This window comes from Malaya genurostris, chromosome 2 (assembly GCF_030247185.1).
Source record: "Malaya genurostris strain Urasoe2022 chromosome 2, Malgen_1.1, whole genome shotgun sequence".
In the NCBI taxonomy this organism is placed as follows: domain Eukaryota; kingdom Metazoa; phylum Arthropoda; class Insecta; order Diptera; family Culicidae; genus Malaya; species Malaya genurostris.
In genome coordinates, this window is record NC_080571.1 from 272,119,370 (window position 1) to 272,135,748 (window position 16,379).

General features: G+C 37.1%; 1 protein-coding gene across 3 annotated transcripts in view; it reads right to left on the bottom strand.

Annotated features, from left to right (window-relative positions):
- The window catches only part of LOC131430053 (kinesin-like protein CG14535), a 377,655-nt gene that overhangs the window by 215,903 nt on the left and 145,373 nt on the right, over positions 1-16,379 (bottom strand). The window contains exon 1 of one of the 3 annotated variants that reach the window (XM_058594677.1): positions 14,275-15,490. The exons of the other annotated variants lie outside the window; for them this stretch is intronic. The gene's annotated coding sequence lies outside the window, so the exon portion shown is untranslated. Of the gene's footprint in view, positions 1-14,274; positions 15,491-16,379 lie in introns of those variants that run through there. 3 annotated transcript variants of the gene reach the window in all.

Sequence of the window (16,379 nt, forward strand, 5' to 3'; positions counted from 1 at the left end):
CATCGATAGGTGCTTGGGGCATAACGAGTTGCATAAGTGTTTGGCCGTCGAAGAAAGGAATACTAGATTGTTGGAAAATCGATTGGCGCACAACGAGTAGGTGGAGTGGGGATTGGGTGGAGATTTTACATGCATAACACTGAAACTGAAACAGACTAAGTGTAGTTTCATCAAGTAAACACTTTTCATGAAACTAAGTTGGGTTCGTACTTAACAACGGGGTTGTGTGCAAACCGAAACTGACTCAAAATCATAACCGAAACTGACTCAATTTTAGTTCAATTACGTTGAAACGCTGACAGCAGTTAGAGCGGAAACTGGGTTAGGTTAGGCATCAAGCGAAAACGAATTACTATCGCAATTATCCACTGCCCGTATAGAATCGGATCGAAAAACGAGAATGAGCGACCGTTTGTTGCTTCAGAGAGAATCCCCACAGCAGCGTACTAACCCGTGATGCTCAGAAGGGTCATCGAAAGAAATTCGCTCTCGCACTGGGTCTATTCTATGTTAAATTAACCATGCCGATTTTTTGTTGCTGAGATGATATCCGTCTGAATTTTTGATAAGATAAAAGCCATCCGTGCTGAGAAGAATGCTCAAATTAGAAAAATCAATATCAACTTAAAATGTATGCGTCGTCTCTTCAAGTTACCAAAAACTCCTTAGCACCTAAAAATATCCACTTTATTAGAGCTCTAAAGTATGCGTGGCACTTTTTGGCTCTCTAACGTACAGAATAAGTTCTGAGAAAACTATCTCGATGCTTAAAAGCTGTACAAGGAATTGCTTTAAAGTTTGTTCTGTTACGTCGGGTGAACATAAAAGTATGGGTAATGTTCCCAAATTGCTCATTTGCTCTATTTTTACTTTACAGAAGTATTTTCACATTAATTCTTAGTGATGTTTCTTTTTTGGGTTAAAGCGAATGTGTGTCGAATCCCGTTGGTTGTAGATTAAGTAATCAGAAAAATATTGGAAAGAAACGTTAACCACTTAGTCGTTTGACAAATATGCTATCCGAATACATAACTGCGAACAAATAATTTTTAGGCGAAACGAAGTTCGACGGGTCAGCTAGTTTTCTCAATTTTTGCATATATTGTCTTGTAATTCCGGAATAATAAAGTTAAAATTCAATAGCGATCTATGGAACCATAAGACCTTTCGTTTGAATCTAAGTTTGTGGAAATCGGTCACGCCATCTCTGAGAAAATCGAGAGACATCATTTGTCACATACACACATACATACATACACACACATACACACAGGCATTTGCTCAGTTAGTCGAGCTGAGTCGAATGGTATACGACTTTCGGCCCTTCGGGCCTCGGTTCAAAAGTTGATTTTTACGGTAATTGATAGCCTTTCTATATGAGTGCAAATTATACTCGAAGCCTGTAAAAGTTCTGTACGAGTGTAATATTGCGTCATTTGAAAAGTTAAGTAGTTATGAATTGTATCTTTTGTAAAATTATCTCATCTGAAAAATTCATATTTTTTTCTGCTTATATTTCTAAAACCTGCGACCGTTCCAAAATATTTGTACATATAATGATTTACAGAGCATCTGCATTTAGTACATTTTTTGAAGATTCATGCTGAAAGACTTGAACACGAGATTTACTCTAAGCATATCTTTGTCAGTATGGTTTAGGCAAAGGTTAATTTTGATCACAACAACATGGTTTTCGAAAACAAATTGAAAACAAGATTATTGTTGTTGAGTCTGTAGCAACAGACAGAACAATAAAATTATTGTTTAATTTGACATGCCGGAATTTAGGTAAGCAACTCTTTTCAATTACAGGGTCTTTATTTCCAAAATTAAAAAGCGGTCCAGCGAGAGATGCATCGAAAATGTTAATACAATTCCCTTACCCTAAACCGATTTGTTGTTTTGCATGAAACAAATACTTCGATAGGTTTGGAGCAATTGTTCATTTCCAGTACATCCAAGAGTACATTGGCTATCCCAGCGAGATGAGTTAGAGCACTTCGATTTATTACCATTTTGGGAAAGGTTTTCAGGACTAACCGGTTAACACCACAGCAAATACAAAATGCCTTTCGCTAGTCGAATCTTGGTTCCACGCCAAAGTTTGACTTTTAATAAGGGAAGCTCTGCCGGATTGTAGCAAGAAATCAAAATATGCCGAATTCCTTCTTTTAACGATCCGCTGGAGACACATAATTCAACTCACTTATGTTTGGTTTAGCCGTGGAGCGGATCCCCGTTTTGAGTTCACATCGCACCGATCCTGAATGGGACGCTTGTTGAATTTCCGTATAATGCCGCATTCACCAGACGATTGCTGCTGGTAATCCTGATGGTAAGCATCCTATAGACGTACGAACCCACATAGTGCATGATACGCATTCATTATAGTACCTCCATATTGGCAGAGTGGTGGTTGGCGAATTATGATGTTGCCTCTGGTTTGGGCGATTACTTTAGCCGCCCGACAACGGAAGCCAATTTTCGCCTTCACTTGCGCCTATACTCCGTTGCAGCTGAGGTAGCAACGGCTGGTGCAGATGGTGCTGGTGGCGGTGAAGCTTCCGACAGTGCGGGATTGCGCCTGTCGGTAGCCAGGAATAATAATAATAATAATAGTAATAATAGTAATAATAAGCCGCTCTCGAAAATATCGATTTTAATTTATGAGAGAGGCTTTCCGGGTTTTTGTGCGGCGGTAAATTTGCCGCCAGGCACTGCACACAGACCGCAAATTGTTGGTAAGAGGAGTCATTTGAATGGAAATCTTATGCCATGGCAGTATGTCGGTATGCAGTCGAAGGATGGAGGATGACTGTGCCGGAGATAGCATCGTCACCAGCTGTACAATGATATATGCAGGAATATGAGGGTATTATTTTTGTCGCCTGAAGGCTAATTATGGTCAGGAGTCTAGGAAGTCATGTTGCTGGTTGAATGGGTTCTATCGAGTGCGTAATCTTTGTGAGATGCGGTACTGCGGATTACGGTGGGAATCTTTCGGTTAAGAGAAAGCTGATAAAATTTTTGCTTTTATAATCCGCAGGATTATTTACTCTACTCGAATCCGATTAGGATTAGGACAGCTTGATAGTTGTTAAAATTTATTAAATTTTATCCGTTTAGATTCCCGATTACGACAAATTTTGAGCAAAATTCGTATGGTCGAAGAGTTTGAATTCATTTCACCAAAAATGTATTCCGCTTCTCAATGCTGTGCACCGCAAAACCATTTTATTACAATTATTTTATGGCATGCTTAATACACGACGACAACATGCTTATGCTCCATCTCCTCCTCCTGGTTCTGGTTCTGGTTCCGAAACTGGTGCCATTCTTGCAAAACATCTCTCAACCTACCACCGGCAGCAGCTAGTTGCCGTTTGACTGGCAGTCGAAAAAAGCGACAAAAACCATTCCGCTTGGCACAGAGCGATGGAAATTTTCCGGAAAACACCTTCAGGATTTCGCATACCGTTGTGTACCGCACGCCGTCGTACAAAGCACCCTTCATATTTTTAATAAACATAATAAAGGGCGCAATAATTATTTAGCATTATGAGTACGGTTCGTTCGTTCTGGCAGAAGCCTGACGTCAAAATGCCGGCAACTTTCCGTTCCCTAAGCAAACTTCTAGAAAATTACCCACGTTTAAGAAGTGAAAGCGTTCGTTCCCACAATGTGGCTTACAACGTCAACATGAGCAATTTCAGCCCCACGGCCATTGCTTCCTGAAGCCGTGCTGAAGGTGGCACGGGAGGAACGTGTTCAAGATTTAGGAAAATTCGCTCTCCACAACTCTCGAGGATTGGGATTTTCACCGTAATTAAAATGCTAACCTTCTGTTGAAACTTCCATTCACCGATGCGCGTTGATTGTGCGTTGTCTTTCCGGTTCCCCGCACCCAGCAGCACTCCCAGAGGAAAGGATCATTCCGGCCCAAGTCGCTAATAATAATAATAATGCGATGCTCATTGTGATAAGCCGGATGCTACAGTTTTCGAGTTAGACCGAATCTGTTTTGATTCAATGAAACAGCATGAATTGTGTGACTTCCCCTATCAAAATTTTGCCAGTGGTCCCTCGAAGAAATTATGCCTTATCTTGGGATGGCCGAAAGTCCCACAAAAGGGTTTAAGTTATAAAGTTTTACTATCCGATGGTCCGGCGGATAAAGTTTAACGATAGAGGTCGAACCGGGGTCGGGGGCTTGTTGTGACCCATTAGGAAGACATTATGCGCTTTATGAATCGATTAAACTGTTAGATCAATTATGAAGCCATTCGAACACGAAGCCAACCTTCATGGGAAAACTTTTGGCGATTGCTTCGTTCCGGCATCAGTCGTTGGTTACGCGGTTGGCATCCGTTCGAGATTGGTTGCTTGATAGGAAAATTGAATTGCTTTGCAAATTTAGATTATCATGACTATTATTGAGTCGGTTTCCAGTTTGAAAATACCATAACGGTTGGCACTTTCAAATGAGAGACAAAAATCAGATCGGTTTTTTTCTCGGCAATCCAGCAAAAAAGAATCAGAGAAAATTTTCCTTTTCGGATGAAGATTGGGAATCACAGCAGCAACCGAATTCCGGCCACAAAATTTCTTGAAATAAAATAAATTTGCAACGAAAATTTCACCTAATTTCCCTATTTGGAATTCCCGTCAAGTTCAGAAAGAAAATGTTTGACACTTGAAAGAAATAATAAAATAACTTTCTCTTCACCATATTTGCGAAACAAATCCAGAATGCAAATTCTCTTAGAGATAAAACTCAGTAAAACTATTAAAAAAAATATGTCGTAGGAGCAATGGCGGTATTCTTTGGGAATTTTTATTAGTAAAAGAAAGAGTGGTACCGCCCGCAAGCTACCTCGCCACCGTAAATTTTTGAAGGATATAAGAAATTCGTTCGAAAACCAGGTGACAGCTTAGAGAAGCTATTTCGAATGTCTAAATGTTTGACTAAAACAGTTTAGTACCAACCTCCTAATACGAGTCCTCTCTGTTCCGATCTACCAACAACTAATCGCATTTCCTCAGATAGATACATTAATCTTAACTAAGAACGCGCCCCAGGTAGATTCGGGGAAGTCTCATCAAACATATTTTGCTTGCGCCCAGCTAGGGTAATGGAGGTATTTTGGCCCAGAGCTCATATTTTAGGTTGTAATCAAAATGGATCACTTATGCATATCTAATATGGTAAAGAATGGAATAAAATTAAAAAAAAGGATTCGATGAACTTCATTTTGATTACATCCAGAAATATGAGCGCCAGACCAAAATTGTCCCGGGTTGGCGGTTCAATGCATAGGACGTTGGTCTTACAAACCAGTTGTCGTATGTTCGAGCCCCGACCTGGAAGGATTCTTAGTGTCAGTAGGATCCATAGTACTAGCCATGCAATGATTCTGTACACTAGGAATCGGCTGAGAAGTCTGTTGAAACAGAAAGGCCAAATTTCACAAAAGGAATGTTATGCCAAAACTTTGCTTTGCTAGACCAAAATACCTCTGTCAGCCTAATGTATAAGAACACAAACTTTATTTGTAATGCTTTTGTTGAGGATCATAGGATGTTTTGTGCTGTTTACCTAGAGGAAACGTTCAAAACCATCTAGCGGAGAACCATTGAACTACATTTTCTCTTAGCTATTTATTATATCTCTTTCTCGTCGATTGTTTGGAATGTGTCGAAAAGAAAAGACAATTTTGTAAAGAGAAAGACATTTTAAGATTTTTTTTGCTTTATAATTACAAATATCGATAAGAATATAAGGAAAGTTTTATTAAATAAGGTCTCGTTTGTGAACAATCATCTCTATTTCGAATACGGTAATCAACCCAGAAACATGAAAATCAACAGGAAAGATGAGGCTTAAAGCAGGAACACATTTACAAATACTTCCAACTGATACTTATCTGTTGCTATAATTACTTGCCCGACTGTTGTCAAAATATCTCAACGTTGTAAGAACTTGTAAATTTAACGGTTTTGTTATAGTATTTTCATCTTTTAGAGGAATCGAATTAAGGTATTCGTTTAACAAGTTAATAAGCTCCACTGCCAAATATTTAGTCATTCGAATCAGTTCCTCAAACTTACCATCCGGTATTTAAAACGGATTGCTAATATCCTTAAAAAATCGACGGTGGTGAAGTAGTAAAATATTTTCTTGCCGTCAGTATCACTCTTAACTAAGCAAAATCCATTGCACAAAGAATACCTTCATTCGTAATTAATTGTTAAAGGTTTTACTGAATTTTATCTCTAAAAGAAAAGAAATGTCTTTCAGAATTTCTTTCACAAAAATGTTGAAGAGAAAGAAAAAGAGACACCTAACACCAAATTTCTTCTTGAACTTGACGGGAATTTCAAATTGAAATAATAGGCGAAATCTCATTGCAATTTTCATTCATTTTAAGAAATTTCATGACAAGAGCATAGATGCTAAATTCGCTGAGAAGAAAAGTGAATTTTGTGAAGAGAAAGACATTTAGAGATTTTATTCTCTTCAAGAAAATTGTCATAAATTTCTTGTCACGGGAATTCGGCTGCATATAACATTAACTTGTCATCCTTTGGAGGGTGGTAAAGAAGGCGAAGATATGAACTAAGAAAATCAAAAACAACTTGGATTCGGAAAGTAACGGTTACTGAGATATTCGAGTTTAAAGTTTTTATAATAAGGCACTTGCCTATATTCAATGAATATGGAATATATTTTTACTCAGACATTCTAAAAACTTGTTTAAATGTTTTATATTAATTTATTAATACCCGGCTATACAAATTTGGTTTTGGCGGAAAAAAAGGTTAATAAAATACCTATTCATTGATTAAACGAAAATCGCACTTGTTTCTCTATAAAAGTTGTTTATTAAACTTTAAAATGGACCAAAGTGACATTTTCTAGATTTTTATCTAATATCTCCAGTAACATCTGACTGTAGACTGTTTTTTTACCGGTTTTGAAAAGTTCAAGTTTTGTCTTTCTCATATAAAATGGCTATGCAATCACTGTGGAAACTGACTTTTTGAACGGAAGTCCTTCTAGATCACAAAATGTGTGTGTGTGTGTGTGTATCTATGTATATGTGACAAATAATGTCACTCGATTTTCTCAGAGATGGCTGGACCGATTTTCACCAACTCAGATTCGAATGAAAGGTATTATGGCCCTAAAGACTGCTAATAAACTTTATCCCGATTCGAGTTGCGGTTCCGGAATTACAGGGTGATTTTCACCAAAGAAATGAAAAAAAAATTTCACTCACTTTTCTCAGAGATGGCTAAATCGATTTTCACAAGCTTAGATTCAAACGAAAGGAAATTTCTTCGCCGATTTCTACAAACTGAGATGCAACTAGAAGGTCTTTAATTCTTTAGAAAGTCCCCGAAAAGTTGATCCAGATCCGACTTCCGATTCCGGTTTTATAAGGAGATAAAAAAAATTTTTTCATTTATGTGAGTATTTTTTCACAAGTAATGGCGAAACGAGGTGCAATTTTTTATAAAACTTACTGGCAAATACATCTAATTGACAGACCTGGTTAGTTAGTGGATATATAAATCTATTTTGGAACTACAAGTCTCCGGTTTCCGTTTCCGAAAGCAATCTACCTCAATCTATTCGACGAGCCCTTCAAGATTTTTTTCGTTTGTTTCATAAAAAGACACTTACTGAAAATTTTAATGACTGTTTGACAGTTAGTTTTCACGACAATCAGTATTTACAGAAGTTCGGTTATTGGAAGATAATTTTACCATACGGACAGTGTGATTGTGTCCCGGTTTGGCGGTTCAATGCATAGGGCACTGGTTCTGGAAGGATTCGCAGTGTCAGTAGAATCGTAACACCAGCCATGCAATGGTTCTGTACACTCTGAATCGGCTGCGAATTCTGTTGAAACAGAAGGTCAAATTCCACTACAGGAATGTAATATCCAGGCTTTTTACGTAAACAGAAATTACTAGTTACTAGTTACAGTAACTTTATGAGAAGATGTGTTAAAATGTTTTATCATAGTACTATGAGAATCTGAAAAGTATTACCATTTACTAATTAGCTGTCAAAATAACGCCTAACCAAGAAAAAAAGAGTACACTAAGGTCTCTTTTTACACGGGGGTTACGTGCCGTGTTAAAAAAATCCTTGTAAAATAAAACCGTGTTAACTGCGGAAACCGTGCAAAAAAAAACCGCATGGAAAATTTGACGTAATAATTAAAAAAACCGTAGATTTGAGTATTTGTTTGTTCTGTTTTTGATAAAATGTATCTGTTTTGCCTTTCTCATATAGAAAGGCTATGCAATCACTGTGAAAATCGTTGGGTGGGTTAAGGTTTTTCTAAACAAACTTGACCCCTTTCTCTGCATACCATTCTTGAACGACTTTGCTGTAATGACAGCTTGCCAAATCTGGCCAAAACATTACGGGATCGTTGTGGGATCGAATGAACGGCAAAATTCGTTTTTAGAGACACTCTTTTCGGTATAGTTCCGATGTCGTTGTCTTATTTGTAACGAAAACTTTCGTTTTTTGCCACAGCTGCAAATGCCCTGCCAAATCATAAATTTTCTTGCAAATTTGTCGGCAAAAACAAATTTAAATTTGGCTGGAACATCCCCCCGAGCCGTTGCCAAGTAAAATTTTTGACCTGGGATTTGCCCAAAGTCAGCCTTGACATAGGTTTCATCGTCCATCAGAAGACACCCGTCGAACTTGGTCAGCACCTGGTCATATAGATTTCGAGCACGAATTTTGACCACACCATTCTATTTTATGGTCCGATTTGGCTGTTTGATAACGCGCCATATGGTATTTCTGGGCAATTTCAGCTGTTTAGCTAGCCTAGATGCAGACCACAATGGACTTTCCAAATAACTATGCACAATTTTTTTCCCTTCTTTCGGCTTCCCTGTTGATTGTTTACAAAGTACAGTCGATTTGCGGAATGTCAAAAATCATGCGTGAAACTGACAGAATTCCCGACACTTAGGAGCCAAGAACTTCTAAATTCGTCCACCAGGAGCGCCACAATATGAGCAAAAGTTTGTTCCAATTCTAAATGAAGCAAGCTTTATACGATGATATGTACCAAAAAATGAATAAAATATGCACTCACTTTTTTCAGAGATGGCTTAACCGATTTTCACAAACTAAGATTCAAATAAAAGGTATTATCCATAGTCCCATAGCCTGCTATTGAATTTCATTTGAATGTGACTTGCGGTTCCGGAGTTATATGGTAATATGAGAAAATTTGAGAAAAAGTTTACACTCAATTATCTCTGGAACAACTTAACCGATTTTGCAAACTAAGATTCAAATGAAAGGTTTTATAATATCCTAAAAACTTGAACATTTTATCCAGATCCGACTTCCGGTTCCGGAACTAAAGCGTGATAAGTGGAAAATTACCAATTTTATTAGTATTTTTCCACGAACAATGGTTAAAAACTGGTACAAATCTCGTAAAACTGTCTGATAAATTCTTCTAGTTCTCAGAACTTGTGAGTTTGTAGGCATAAAAACTTAATTCGACACTACTGGTCCCCTCTTTTCCTGTTCCGAGAGCACCGAAAGTGGAGAAGAAAAACTCCTAAAACTAAATTCACTTCGATTTCTCTGCGATGCTAGAACCGATTTTAACAAATCTTGATTGGAATTAAAGTTCATACTATCTTTACTGCTACTGTGTAATTTCGTCCGGATCCGACTTCCGGTTCCGCAGTTACAGGGCGATGAGTGTCAAAGTTTTCAAATCGCCATATAGAGTGACAATATGTACAACACCGAAAGAAGAAGAAAACATAAAACGAACAAGGTGTGCACGCAGCCCGCCTGGGTTCGATTCCCAACCCCGCACATAGGGTCAGACAGTTTTTCTGGCCCGAAGAGGCGAATGACATTAATGTTAAAGCCTCTATAATTGAAACAACAAAAAAAAGGTGTGCTTTGTTTTATTTCGTACACGTTGTGTTGTGATGTCAATAAAATAATAATAATAATGATAATAATAATAATAATAATAATAATAATAATAATAATAGTAATAATAATAATAATAATAATAATAATAATAATAATAATAATAATAATAATAATAATAATAATAATAATAATAATAATAATAATAATAATAATAATAATAATAATCCTACTACATGTTTTATGCTATTGATTGATGCTGTTTAGCTTGACTTACATATGCAGAAGTAACAAAAACGCAGGTTCGTTTCGCTTGTTAGATTTCGTTTAATTGGTTTAATCGAAATAGAGCATGAGATAGTAAGTATAGGTTTAACTACGTTCAAAACTGTTCCAATTTGTAGGTCATATTTGTTGGTAGCAATCGAAACCAACTTCGGCTGTTCCGTTCATCTGAATCCGGTTTCGGAAGAATTGGAAATAGTGATTAAAAACTGCAAAAAGGATCTCACTCTTCTGGGGATGGACAAATCGATTTTCACAAATTTATAGGTTCACAAGAAAAGTCTTACAGTTTCATACGGAATTCCTTATTTTTGTGGATACTACTTTCGATTCCGGAACTACAGGGTGAACAGGATTTATAGAGTTTGTGAGATTAGATCCGAACAAATTTTCCTATTTCTATTCAATAAACAGTTGTTTTTGCTAATTTCACGGTCATATTTATGATGTAATGAGTAATATGAGAAAGGCATCATTACACCACTAGGAGGATTAAAATAGGTATTTCACAATAAAAACGTGCTTAATCCACCTAGCAATGAGATGATAACTTTTTTTTATCAATCCGCATGTGTTTTCTGCATTAATATTCTTAATTGTTTCAGTTTTCATGACATTATTCTAATGTCCGTCGTTTTAAGTGGCAATTTGAGATTTTAATCACTCATTACTCTGTATATCGAAACTGCAAATCGGATCGAATTTGAATCTAAAAGTGTAACAATCGACTAAACATTCCATGACATGTCGAAGTAAGTTCCACTTTAGAGTTTAGGGTAATTTAAGGTACTTCCAGAGCCGATATTCAGGAACCAGCATAACCCAAACCGATTCGTATGGCCATATGACGAATAAATTGCAATATTTTTGAGTCCAACTTTAAAATTTTTCGGGATTGTCATCTTCTTTATCTCTTTGAATTTAAAAAAATCATCATCCTACAATTCCAGAATCGGAAGTCAGAATTGAATAAAATTGGGTTTATTTTATTTGAACTTTTGTTTCTAAAATTCGATTTGGCTTTTTTGAGAAAACTTCTGAGCTTTGAGAAACGATTCGATACTGGAACCGGAGTTCGAAATTCGGTGTAGCCGAAATCAGACAAATTCGCCCGAGTAACTGTATAGTTACATTTGTTTCAAAATGTTTGAAAATCAATGTAGACATCTTTGAGGAATCGTAGTGCGAATTAAATTTTTGGGTGTCTTCCGAAACGAAAACTGAATACAACCAAATAGAAATAAGTTTATTTGGTTACCTGCTAGCCCGATAAACCTGATTAATCTATGTGAAATAGACATTTTCATACTAATCACCCTGTATCTCCGAAACCGGAAGTTGGATCTGCCTGAAAAACAAGATGTTTTATAGAACCTTAAAACTTTTATTTTGAATCTTAGATGATTCTTAGATTTCATTTGAATCTTAGATCGGTTCAGCCATCTACGAGAAAAACGAGTTAGACAGTTTTAATTTCGTTTCACATATCAATCATCTCCGAAAAAAATGAGTGAAATTATTTGTCACAAACGCATTTGCTTATCTCGACGAACTGATTCGAAATATATATGGTTGTTATGTTCTTCCAGCATTAATTGCTGTAAGTAGTTTAAATCAATATAATTATGGAATTGCTTTCAACTCGAAAATTCTGCCATCATCTGGTTTACATATGGCATATTCGAACGATGATGTTGCCAAAAACGAACCGTGCTAAAATCAGTCCGAGGCAAAATATCATGCTGTACACAGTCTTTTGGGTACTTAGAAACAAATGTATGTAACAGTACAAAAAATCGTGTTTTATGTTGCTCCCAAGCATTTCTTTGCCAGACAGAACCCAAAACTTCTACTATTGGAATTGGGGGAAAGTCGCTTACACAAAAATTTCGATATCTCCGTTAAAAATGGAGAATTTTAACAATCTATGGCTTGTTGGATAGGTGGAATCTAAATCTGAAAATATATTCTGTTTGCAAGGTCAATTGTGACAGATACTTGACAATTTTGACATAAAACTTCGTATAACTCAAAAACTAAACATCCGATCCCAAAACCATTCAATAGCGTTCAGGGTGACCTTTCATTTGCGACTAGTTTGATCAAAATCGGTCCAACCATCTCTAAGATCTCGACCTCTTAATTGACAACACACACACATACACACACACACGGACATTTGCTCAGTTCGTCGAGCTGAATCGATTGGTATATGACATTCGGTCCTCCAGGCCTCGGAAATTTTTTCTAAAGTTTGAGCGAATTCTATACCTATTTTTTATATTTATAAAAAAAAAGTAAAACGGAAATTTAAAAACCCGCTTGAGATTACGAGAAGGTCTAGTCATTCTTGATAAAACACATTGTATGCCAAATTAAAATTAGAACACTTATGAAACACGTTGTACGATAAGCAAATTCATCTAAATGGTCCATGCCTTATGTTTAATGAAATCGGTTTTCAAAAGAACGATAATACGTACAATTTAGAACGTTCGACTAAAGAAATGCTGATAAGACCACCCATAAACACTTTCACTGCACATAAAGCTTGAGAATAAGTTCTTTTCAATTTCGAAGTTGCGATGTGTAATTAAACACTAACGATCCTAATAGTTATTTTCAACTAAACTGAATGGGAAGACATGGGTATTGGATGAAGATCTATGCACGCAGCGACATAATTAAAGGGGAAGAATTCATAGAGATGAATATGGATCAAATTAGATGAGGTATTACTATGTGTCATGCTGAAGTGTGGCATGGGTATAAAATACTGCACTGCTCGATATGATGAAGAGTTGAAGAGATTTGTAAATCTCGATGATATCAATGCGATGCACCACAACTTAGCGGAAGAGACATTGTCGTGTAATTGACAACAGGGAATGAAGAACTGGAGACTAATTATTCATTTTATGGAACGACAATCCATGATCTCGTGAATTGTTGAGTGAATGATTTTAGTTAACTTTCAAACACTGAATTAGCTCTCATAATCGTTTTCCCACAGACAACCTGTTCCCTTTGCTTTGTAAATTATCATCAGAAACCGTGTTAATTGCGGAAACCGCGTAAATAAAAACCGTGTTTATTCCGGAATCCGTGTAAAAACACCGTGTATAAAAAAAACCGTGCGAAAAAACCGTGTAAAAAGAGACCTTGTATAAATTTGCACCGGTAAATTTTCATTTTTGGTCGGAAATCTTGTAAAATCGCAGCATGTGACCAAATTGATTGTAACCAACGATATTACAGTATTTGTAGAACATTTCACGACAGCTAGAAAAGCAGAACCGGCGGTCGAGTGACCCGCAATTACTAATGTAATTCTAATTCTTCCATCAGAAATATTTGAAATAAGTTCGGAAAAATCCGCTCAATAGCTTAAAGATGTACGTACACGTAAATTGCAGAGTGGATGTAAGATCAGATCTCATGAGTTATGTTGGGAGCAACCTTTAAAAAAATCATCCGAAATGTTGTAAATTTCTTACGACTACTATTGGACTTGACTGATTCCATAGGTTGTTCGTTCCTATGTCATGACACTGATAGTAAATATTTCTTCAAAACAGACAGCTTTCGTCACTCTACTCGCACATCAGTTCTGGTAAATTATTCATGACTTAGTTAACCATCTTTGACTATGTCAAAATAAACAAGATCTCAATCTACTTTATCACTCAAAAACACCACGATGATATGTTTACTTCGCAATTCGTATGGTTTCGAATTACAACTTGTCAAGGTCAGTATGAAGAAATTTCATTCTATTTCTATTATTTCCTGTATCAGTTTTACGAAACCTATCATAATCAAATTTGAACAAAAATTGATAAAAAGATTTTTATTGAAATTCTGAATGAGTAAAAATTCAACACATTCTGGATACTACTTGTGTGACTACTTCAATATCTGAATTTGAATTATTACACTGAAAAAGCTGAATAGTAAAAAACTCACTAAAACATTCTATCAAGATTCAATTGAAATATTGTTTTACCTCCCCCTCATTTTATCAAACTTCCGAGAAAATTATTACTACCCACCTGTAGCACCGAAATCTTCCTTCGGTTCTCGTTGCATCCACGAATCGAATCAAAAACGGCCCTACTGACACTGGAAAGCACTTTCACTCACTAAATCCACCATCGCTTTTCATCGTCACGATCCTAATCATGGCGCTTTCGTATCGAATCTCTCTATCAGCAGCACAGCACTATTCCATAAACCCGAGCATATTTCAATCACATTGATACGGAATTAATATTTTAAATCTCCCAACGAACGCCAGTAATTTCTCATGCTGCTACTGCTTTTTCTCTGTTCCACCGGCACCAGCACCGAGCACGGCATTCGAGTACGTACGTTTTTCAACTTGGCCTTTGCGCAAATATCCTACCAATCTCTGACGGAGTTCATCAATGTCGAACATAGCCCACACGTTGAAACCATTTTTTTGGTTTGAGCTGAAAGCAATGCGCAACAACAACAACAACAAAAAAACATATAATCACAGGAATTCAGTGATACACATTCCGGCACACAGACAATTTATACATTTCTCGGGGACTGAAAATCGATAATACCGTTTTCTTATGCCTTTTCAGGTCTTCCAGTCTGCAGTGGTGGTGCTGCTGTGTCGTTATTTTGCATTGTCAGACTCGAAACAGCCCTTTCACCATGGTCCGCTCTGGGGACCGTCACGGAATCAAATCAGCTCCGGACGAAGAATGTCCAGAAACAGACAAATAACGGCCGAAAATCACGTCTTTCTTCAAATCCTCTTCATCATCCCTCAATTTAGTCGTGAGTGGGTGGTTCACCCAACGACCGTCGTCCTTTCACCAGTTATTTTCTTTGCTTTGGCCAGTCAACAATTGGAAACGATTTTAATTGAGAGTCTAAAACAAGAATAACAATCACTTGAACCGAGTAGTACTACCGGTCTTCTGACCACTCGAACGGCGCAAATCTTTCCACTAATGGCAGCAAGCATCTACATCCGTTCCACTTGATTTGGCTTGCTGCCGTTTCAGTTATCCGCTTGCAATGGCTGTGTTTTTTTTTGTTTCACTACTGCTCGCTTCACTAAACCACTGCAAACGCTACCACCTTAATCCTTTGAAATTGTGAATGTATCCAAATTACGATGGAACCAGAAAACACTTTCGCAAATCCCTTTCATTCCTTCAATCCAAAACCAGTGAACGCGTGTGAAGCCGTCCGCACACACAGTGTGGAAAACACATCGAATTTCGTCCACGTCCCGAATGCGACTGAATCTCGCTCGGAAAATCCTCCGAGATCTCAGTGAAGCACCGTTACAACAGGATGATGTTGTCGCATCACTTTGCGACATGCAACAATTGCAACCCCGAATTTTCCCGACAGGCACGGTACAACATGGAAGCGAACTTGCAAACGTAGCGTGACGGCTGATGAGAACGAGAGAGAGAGAGGGCCGGCGTGTTGCAGATGTTGTCATGCAACTATGCGACAACTGACCGGTGCGGTGCGGTGGTGATTCGGACTTGTCTAGCCATTTGTAGTTATTCGTCATGAATTAATTCCGACCGGGTAGTATACCGTGATGCAGATAATTTTATTTATCGAGAATTTTACTCCATGGAATTTTATTATGAAGAATTTGCCGATTACGATGCAGTGAAATCAAATTGAATATCTTGATTTTCTTAAATATAAGTCCTATATAGTTCGTAGATTGATGATCGTTAATTATTTGAGTACTATACCCGATGCACAAATCGTATCTATCCTGTTTTTGATACTTGTTAGAATATAATAATATTTGAACTACTAACGAGACCAGACTTATATCAAGGCTCGATGATCGGGTATGCAAGAGAATATACAAACAAATCTAGTATAGTATCATCATGAAACTGTTCCACCGGAAATCACGATTATTATCTTAAATATTTTTTTTCAATTTTTATTCTACTTGAATTTAGCATACGCATACTTCGCATACCATCGTCACTCGTCAGTTTACAATTTGGATTTAAGGCTAACTTGTGGAAAACGCATATGCAAAAAATCTGGACTATATTCAAAAACGCACATCTAAAAATTGGTTGGTTCGATTGATTTGAATCTTCGACAATGTAACTATTGGAGCTATATAGAGAAA